The 6,662-nt window shown below is 36.6% G+C and overlaps 1 long non-coding RNA gene across 1 annotated transcript; it reads right to left on the bottom strand.

The window, feature by feature from the left end:
* Positions 1-716: 716 nt before the first annotated feature.
* LOC109249571 (uncharacterized) lies at positions 717-3,462 on the bottom strand. Its single transcript, XR_002072637.2, has 2 exons — positions 3,334-3,462; positions 717-1,197 (listed from the first exon to the last, which is right to left on the bottom strand). It is a non-coding gene; the product is annotated as an uncharacterized LOC109249571 (long non-coding RNA).
* Positions 3,463-6,662: the final 3,200 nt, after the last annotated feature.

The raw sequence follows: 6,662 nt of genomic DNA, 5'->3' as shown, positions 1-6,662 counted from the left end.
AACTTCAAATGGAAAATCTGTTTAGGTAATAAGAACACAGTAGGTACTAACAAAAACAAAATCTACTAAAAGGATTTTTTAATTCACAGTTTTCAATTATACGCATATTTTGTATTGTGTATTATTTCTATAGGTGAAAAATATCAATGTAGCTGACACACATTAATTAGTAACTATAATACTCGAAATAAAGTTACCAATGAAATTATTAAGCAAATAGGCATGAATTTATAGATAAAGCAAAGCTTGTTTTACTAACAGATTCTTGAAAAATAATTATGAAAATTATAAATTATCCTCAATATACTGAGGAAAATGATGAGTGGATTCATAGATGATAGATGATAGATAGATAGATAGATCGATAAATAGATAGATAGATAGATAGATCCCCAGAATCTTGAATTTTAACATTACACTTTGCCCTGTGTATAAATATGTATACCTTGTTAAGGGGATATTATACTAGGGTGTCATATGTTAGAACACTGTTCTGGTAGACCATCTATTTACAATGACCACTCCATGGAATTATCATTTATAATTCATAAAGATGAATTTTTGTGAGTTCATAATTCACAAAAGATGAGCGGAATCGATTCTAAAAATAACAAGTTCCTTTATTTTCTTTTTCTCCATTTTTCTATTAAGTACCCAACCATACCTGTACATGCAAAAAAAACAAATCTAAATTAAAGAGGTCATCTCAATGCCAATGCAAATGTGATATTTACTTCAGAGGTAAGATAGTACCAAATTCTTGAGTGTTGGATTGAATTATATCACTGAGCCCATGAATATTCAGCAACAAAAGAAAACTCCTGAAAAACATGTTAGTCAATCTCTACTCAACACATAAGCACACACACACTCACACACACAGACACACATGCACGAGCGTGCAAACATACACATCATGTTATATAAGTGTTAGAATGACTCGTATGTTGAATCTATTACTTAATGCTTACTGCTCAGTAAGATAAGTTCAATGGCAAGGAAAACATATACGAAGCAATGAGAGCAACAAAACACTACAGACTTCCATTTAAAAATACTGAACAACTTATATGCTGAAATAATGTAGTGAGAGACTCCTTGGATTAAGAAATACACTGTGGATATGGGCATCTTTCAGGGGCCAGAAAATATTGCTTCTCTTAATGATGCCACTTCTTTCATTGGGACCACCAATTCCTAAAGGAAACACACAACAAAGAAAAGTGAGTTTTTGTGTTTTTGTTTTTGCTGGTCTCCATATTGTTTATTCAATTCACTGTCATAACAGCATATTAAATACAAAGTTAAGTGAAACTTGACCGATCACTTTATTCTTTCATCCAAGAAAAACTTACTGAGCACTTAGTAGTTCAAAGTATAGTATTACGGACTGGGGAGGGCAAAAGTAAATAAAGGAAACAATGATTCCTGCCCTCATAAAGCTTACATTTTAGTGAAGGGAGTATAAATAAAAGTGGCAGGCTTAAAAAAATCAGAAAGCTAAAAAAAAAATCAGTAGGGATTTTTATTAATTCAGTCAAGTGAATAACAGCTAAATTTAAAAAAAAAATTACCATGTCATTTGTTCAACTATATTTGAGTTATCAACTTGAACTAAGGATCTAATGAAATGTAGCTTAAGATGCAGAAATCTAATTGTATACATATATTCCTCCTCAGTATATTTTGTGCTCATACAAGTCTTTCATAGAATTTGTTTTACTGAGCTGCCCCCCCCTTTTTTTCTGGCCTTCTTTATACTATAACTGACAACACCATAGAGACCTGGCCTTCATCACCACCACACCCCCATTCTCTTTCACACCATGTTTTCAACAGCAAATGTTTACTGAGCTCCTGAATTGTGCCCAGCCCCCTTCCAACTTCTGTTAACAGGAAGGTACGCAGGAAAAATTCTCGGTGTACAGGTAAGCCATGTTGTAATGGGGAATGTAGAAGTATGCAATTAGAATATAAAACTGTTGAGTGAAAGCAGAGGGAAGGTCCTGGTGATCAAAACTCTAACGAATTATAGTTGGAAAAATGGAGGCGAGGAAGGAAAAAAAATCATTGATCGTGACATTCAAGTCTCATCTTAAAAGGCGAGTTGAACTGCCTGAGGTGTGCGTGTGTGTTAATTTGAGCTATTAAAAGGTGTTTAGAATCTTTATTCAATAATACGATATTATGTTGGTTGATCTGCCTTCAGTAATAGCCAAAGAGGATGAAAAATATAGACACTATATGCATATGCTAATTTCAGCTGATAGAGGGAACACCTTGTGTAATCCTTAATGCAGTCAGCTTGTGTGAGACTGAAGATACCATCATATTAGACAATGATTAAAGCCCAGAATCGGAAATCACCAGGACCAGATGTGTTCATGTTTCCTACTTATAAGAATTAGTTTTGATACTTCTATAACATTGCTTCCTGTTTGACAGAAGTGGCTTTTAAATACCTGTTCACCCTTCGTTAAAGGTTCAGAGAAAGATCAGAGCTAGCCGTCCACTGTATGTATTGGTCTATGGTGAGGCCAAAGATTCCGCACGATGCAGGACTTTTTATGGCCCATCTACCCTCTGATGGTTCATTGTCCATTTGTGATCATAAATCCCACTCCAAATCTTCAGTTGCAAGAGAGAAAGGTAACCGAGCAAAAAGAAAAGCGCTAACATAAGAACTGAAAAGTTCCTGTGCTCCTTGATCCCATTAGAAAGAGCTGAGGTACATGCAGGGAACCCACATCTGAGCCAGCCATTTGGGGATTGGTTGTTGTTATCTTAGAACACAAAATATATGCTCTGCAAGCCTATTCACTTAAGGGAATTTATTTTTATTATTTATTTTTTCCATTTTTTTTTCTTGAAGTTCCTTCTTAAAAAATACGAAATGTTTCAGCTACATGAAAAGGAAAGGGCATTTATTGAGAGTTGGTTATATCATGTTCTAGCCACTCCCCTTATTCCCTCCAAATGAAAGAGTACCACTTATAAAAGAAAGTAAACAATGGTATCCTAGCACTCTGCAAATTCCACAGTAGCCAAGTATTTTTTTTCTAAACTATCAAAGACTGGCAAGATTCTGCACTCTCCGAAAAACATAGTCGAGATGATCATGACTTCTGGTTGTGGTTACCAGTACTGACTATTGACTTACAGTAAAGTACGTGTTATCAGGCAGTAGGTTGAAAAGGAAGGTGGACAAGCCTGGCTTGTGCGCCACCAAGAAGCTTTAGGAAAACAAGAACAAAACAGCGCTCGGTGACTCCTACTTAGTTGATACACTCACATACAGCAGAGTTAAATATCTAATCAGTAGGCAAATAATACCTTTTAATTTTAATGGATTCTTTTCACTTCTCTTGATGTAATAGCAAAGGAGTCTTCCGATGTACCATCCATTTCACTTATATGCTCCTGAATTGCTGTGGCCACTTCTGTGGGGATAAACCTTAGGCCACTGATGTCACCAAACACCTGAGAAGTGGTGATAAAATGGCACATATTAACCTACCATGTTTAAAAGAAATATTTAGTAGGAATGAGCACATGCTGTGACTTCCTTCTTACCCCCTTAACCCCCAAGGTTACAGCCTGGAAATCCCCTGAAATGCCATATTGTTAACCTAACTCCACAGTTTTAACAGAAGCTTACAATTTAGGTTTTATCGTTCAGCTTCACTTCTGACTTCAGCAATCATTGTATAACACACAAAAATGTCAATTAAAATTTGTATAACACTTGTTAATATAGAGCACGAGGTCATAATTAGTGATTAAAACACATTTGGAAGGTGGATTATCTTAATTCTATGAAAGCCAAAAGTGCCAAAATCAAATACAAGACAGAGATTTTCTTTCTCTTTCTTCCTTTTTTCTTTCTTTCTTTCTTTCTTTCTTTCTTTCTTTCTTTCGCCTTTAATAACTTTTGTGTGATGAAATGGATCAAAAACAAAACTGTTTTTGAATGGGGGAAAACACATGGCAACATTCTTTTTAATAGGAACTCATTGTCCCTAGAGAAACTTTCTGTATATACAAGACTAGAAAGCATGCCAACATCCTGTTTCACTTGTCATACACAGTTTGGGTTTATTCCTGGGCTGTTTATAATAATCATCAATTTCTCTGACTTCATATGTCTTTCCTACATCCTGAAGGTATCTAGCATTTCCAGGCATTCCACTGAATGATCGGTTTCCCTTAGAACTAACGGCCTCTTGAACCAAAGGCTATCCCGGTTAGAAAGGCAGAGAGCCACCTCTACATCTATCTTGGCTAAATGGATGCATATCTCTAGATAACAAAGAGGATATCTGCTTATTTGACAAGCTCTTCTTCTGGTTACAGAAGCCATTTTTCTCTCTTAGCTAGAACTACTAGTTACTACCAGTAACTACTCTAGAACTACTCTTCCAAATCCTAAGGAGACTATAAATCATATAGCAAGCTAATCAGAAAGCTGTTTTCCAGAAATGGGCACACAGATGGGTACAGAGGGGAAACCAGGGCAAGAAAATTACCTTCCAAGATAAGAAGTATTAAGAATGATCAGAACCTAGAGTTATGCTACCATACAAAAAAGACAGAATCAAGAATGAAGCCAACATAGGCAGAAATAAGGGAAAGACAGAAAGGGAGAGAAGAAAGAGAACGAGAGAGAGACAGAGAGATCTGATAACATCCTTTGAACTCTCGAATTCAGCCATTCCATTAGAATATCTACTGTAATTCCCACTTATGTGAGTTAATTAGTACCTTTTGTGATTAAGCAGAAATAGTTAGGTGTTTGACATATACAACTAAACAGGTTAAGAAAAAGAGATATCTTTGGGCACCTTGATTTTTCCTGTCTTGTTGAGTCTCTCTTGCAGACCTAGAGTCCACTTTCCCCATTGGTACCTAAACTTTTGTGGTCGTTTTCCATTATTTGCTTCTTCATCACCCTTGTTAACCATCTCTTATATTTATTCTTTATTCTACATCTTTCTTTCTACTTCTTTGTAGATGATCTTTAGAAACCTGAATTTCTTGGGAAATATTTGGCATCACAACAGCGCCTATCGACATGGCATATTTTCTTTCTTTTCAAGACTGTTTCAAAATACAAGTCAGAATCACCATTAGAAAGCTTTGTCCATGTTTCTTGAGATATCTTCCCTTTTAGATCTTCATTTGGTGGATGATGCCAATTGTTGTCAGAACTTCTGAAAGGCACATTCCTAATATCAAATTGGGGGGCATTCAGCCTCCACCAGAATCAGGAATAACAAAATGACAAGGTCCCTCTCTTCTAAGTTTCCTATAATTTACAATCTTTCTTTGTGGATGAGAATTAGATTCAGAGAAACAACCTCAATCATCACTTTGTCTTCTAAGGAATGAATTCTTGGGACATCTCTGTATTCAGTGGTATGGCTCCAGCCATAGGAATTCCTTAAAGAGTCCAGAGCGTGTGGGTAAGAAGGGACATGTGTGTAGGAGGGGTTTTGTTTTCTGGAGATTTGAGGAATGTCTCCAGTTATCATCTGGACCAATTATCTGGAAGTATCTCTCTATCCTGCTGCACAATGGGCAGGACCATCTACCAGCAGCAGGTAGATTTCTAGCTCGTATTGGTCCTTCTCACGTGCTCCTACAATTTTAATAGTTTTCTTTGTACTCATCATGGAAGTATCCAGATCTACCTCTTTAAATGAGTTGTATGTATTGTGTGAATATACATCAAATTAACAAATATGCTTTGGCCTGAGAGGTTGGGAAAAGGGAATAAGAAGATAGTTAGCCTTGAATATATTGCTAAAGAAACCTGTTTGTTGTCACTTCTGAGTAAACTGGCGTGCAAGACAGGTGTCTTTCCAATTGCTGCAATGTGATTTTAGAGTGGTTTTAGGATATTTTTAATTTGTATCCATCTGTATAGAGCCATTTATTTCAAGTGTTTGTTCTAGAAAAATAAGTTAAGAATATAATCATCCGTATTTTATTTCATGGCTTCATTGATTACTGGGAAGAAACATTGCTACAAAATAGATATTACAAACAAGGGCAATCTCATAACAAACCAGTATTGAAATGTGCCATGCTTTGAAAATACATGCTAGTCACGTATCATTTTTCAAAGGCGGAAAGTGACCCTGAGCTGTGGTACCCCTGTGATCTCTTATTTCAAACATAACACTATCTCACTAAGTTATAGAAAGTGAAATTTGTGTGACTACGGCCGAAAAGATTACCAAAATGTTGGACAAACTTCATTCCGTATAATTGTGGGTATTTTTGTTCATCTTTTCTGGAGGGCAATCGGGATCGATCTATCTATCTATCTATCTAAATCGATAGCAAATATACACATAAATGTCTATCCTTTTAAATTGTCATGTTTTCAGCCTAGTAGCTCCACTGCCAGAATTGGATAAAACCAATTTCTGGTAAACTATGTGGCTGAGGTTGAAGCTATTAAGGACTTGACTAGCCACTCGGGCCCCCACCCCCCGGTGTTAGAAATTTCTGACGTGAACAAGCGGTGTTCAAACATGGGACATCTCGGTGCCATTGCTGGGCGGTGTGGCTGGCAGAGGGTTTCTGCAGAGACAGATGAGGATGTCTCAGGCCTCATGGAGCTAGCGCTCCACAGTGATGCCCGTGAGCGTGCAGAC

This window comes from Panthera pardus, unplaced genomic scaffold, assembly GCF_024362965.1.
Source record: "Panthera pardus isolate Hobbes unplaced genomic scaffold, ASM2436296v1 HiC_scaffold_17, whole genome shotgun sequence".
NCBI lineage: Eukaryota > Metazoa > Chordata > Mammalia > Carnivora > Felidae > Panthera > Panthera pardus.
This window is presented reverse-complemented; position numbering and strand designations above follow the sequence as displayed.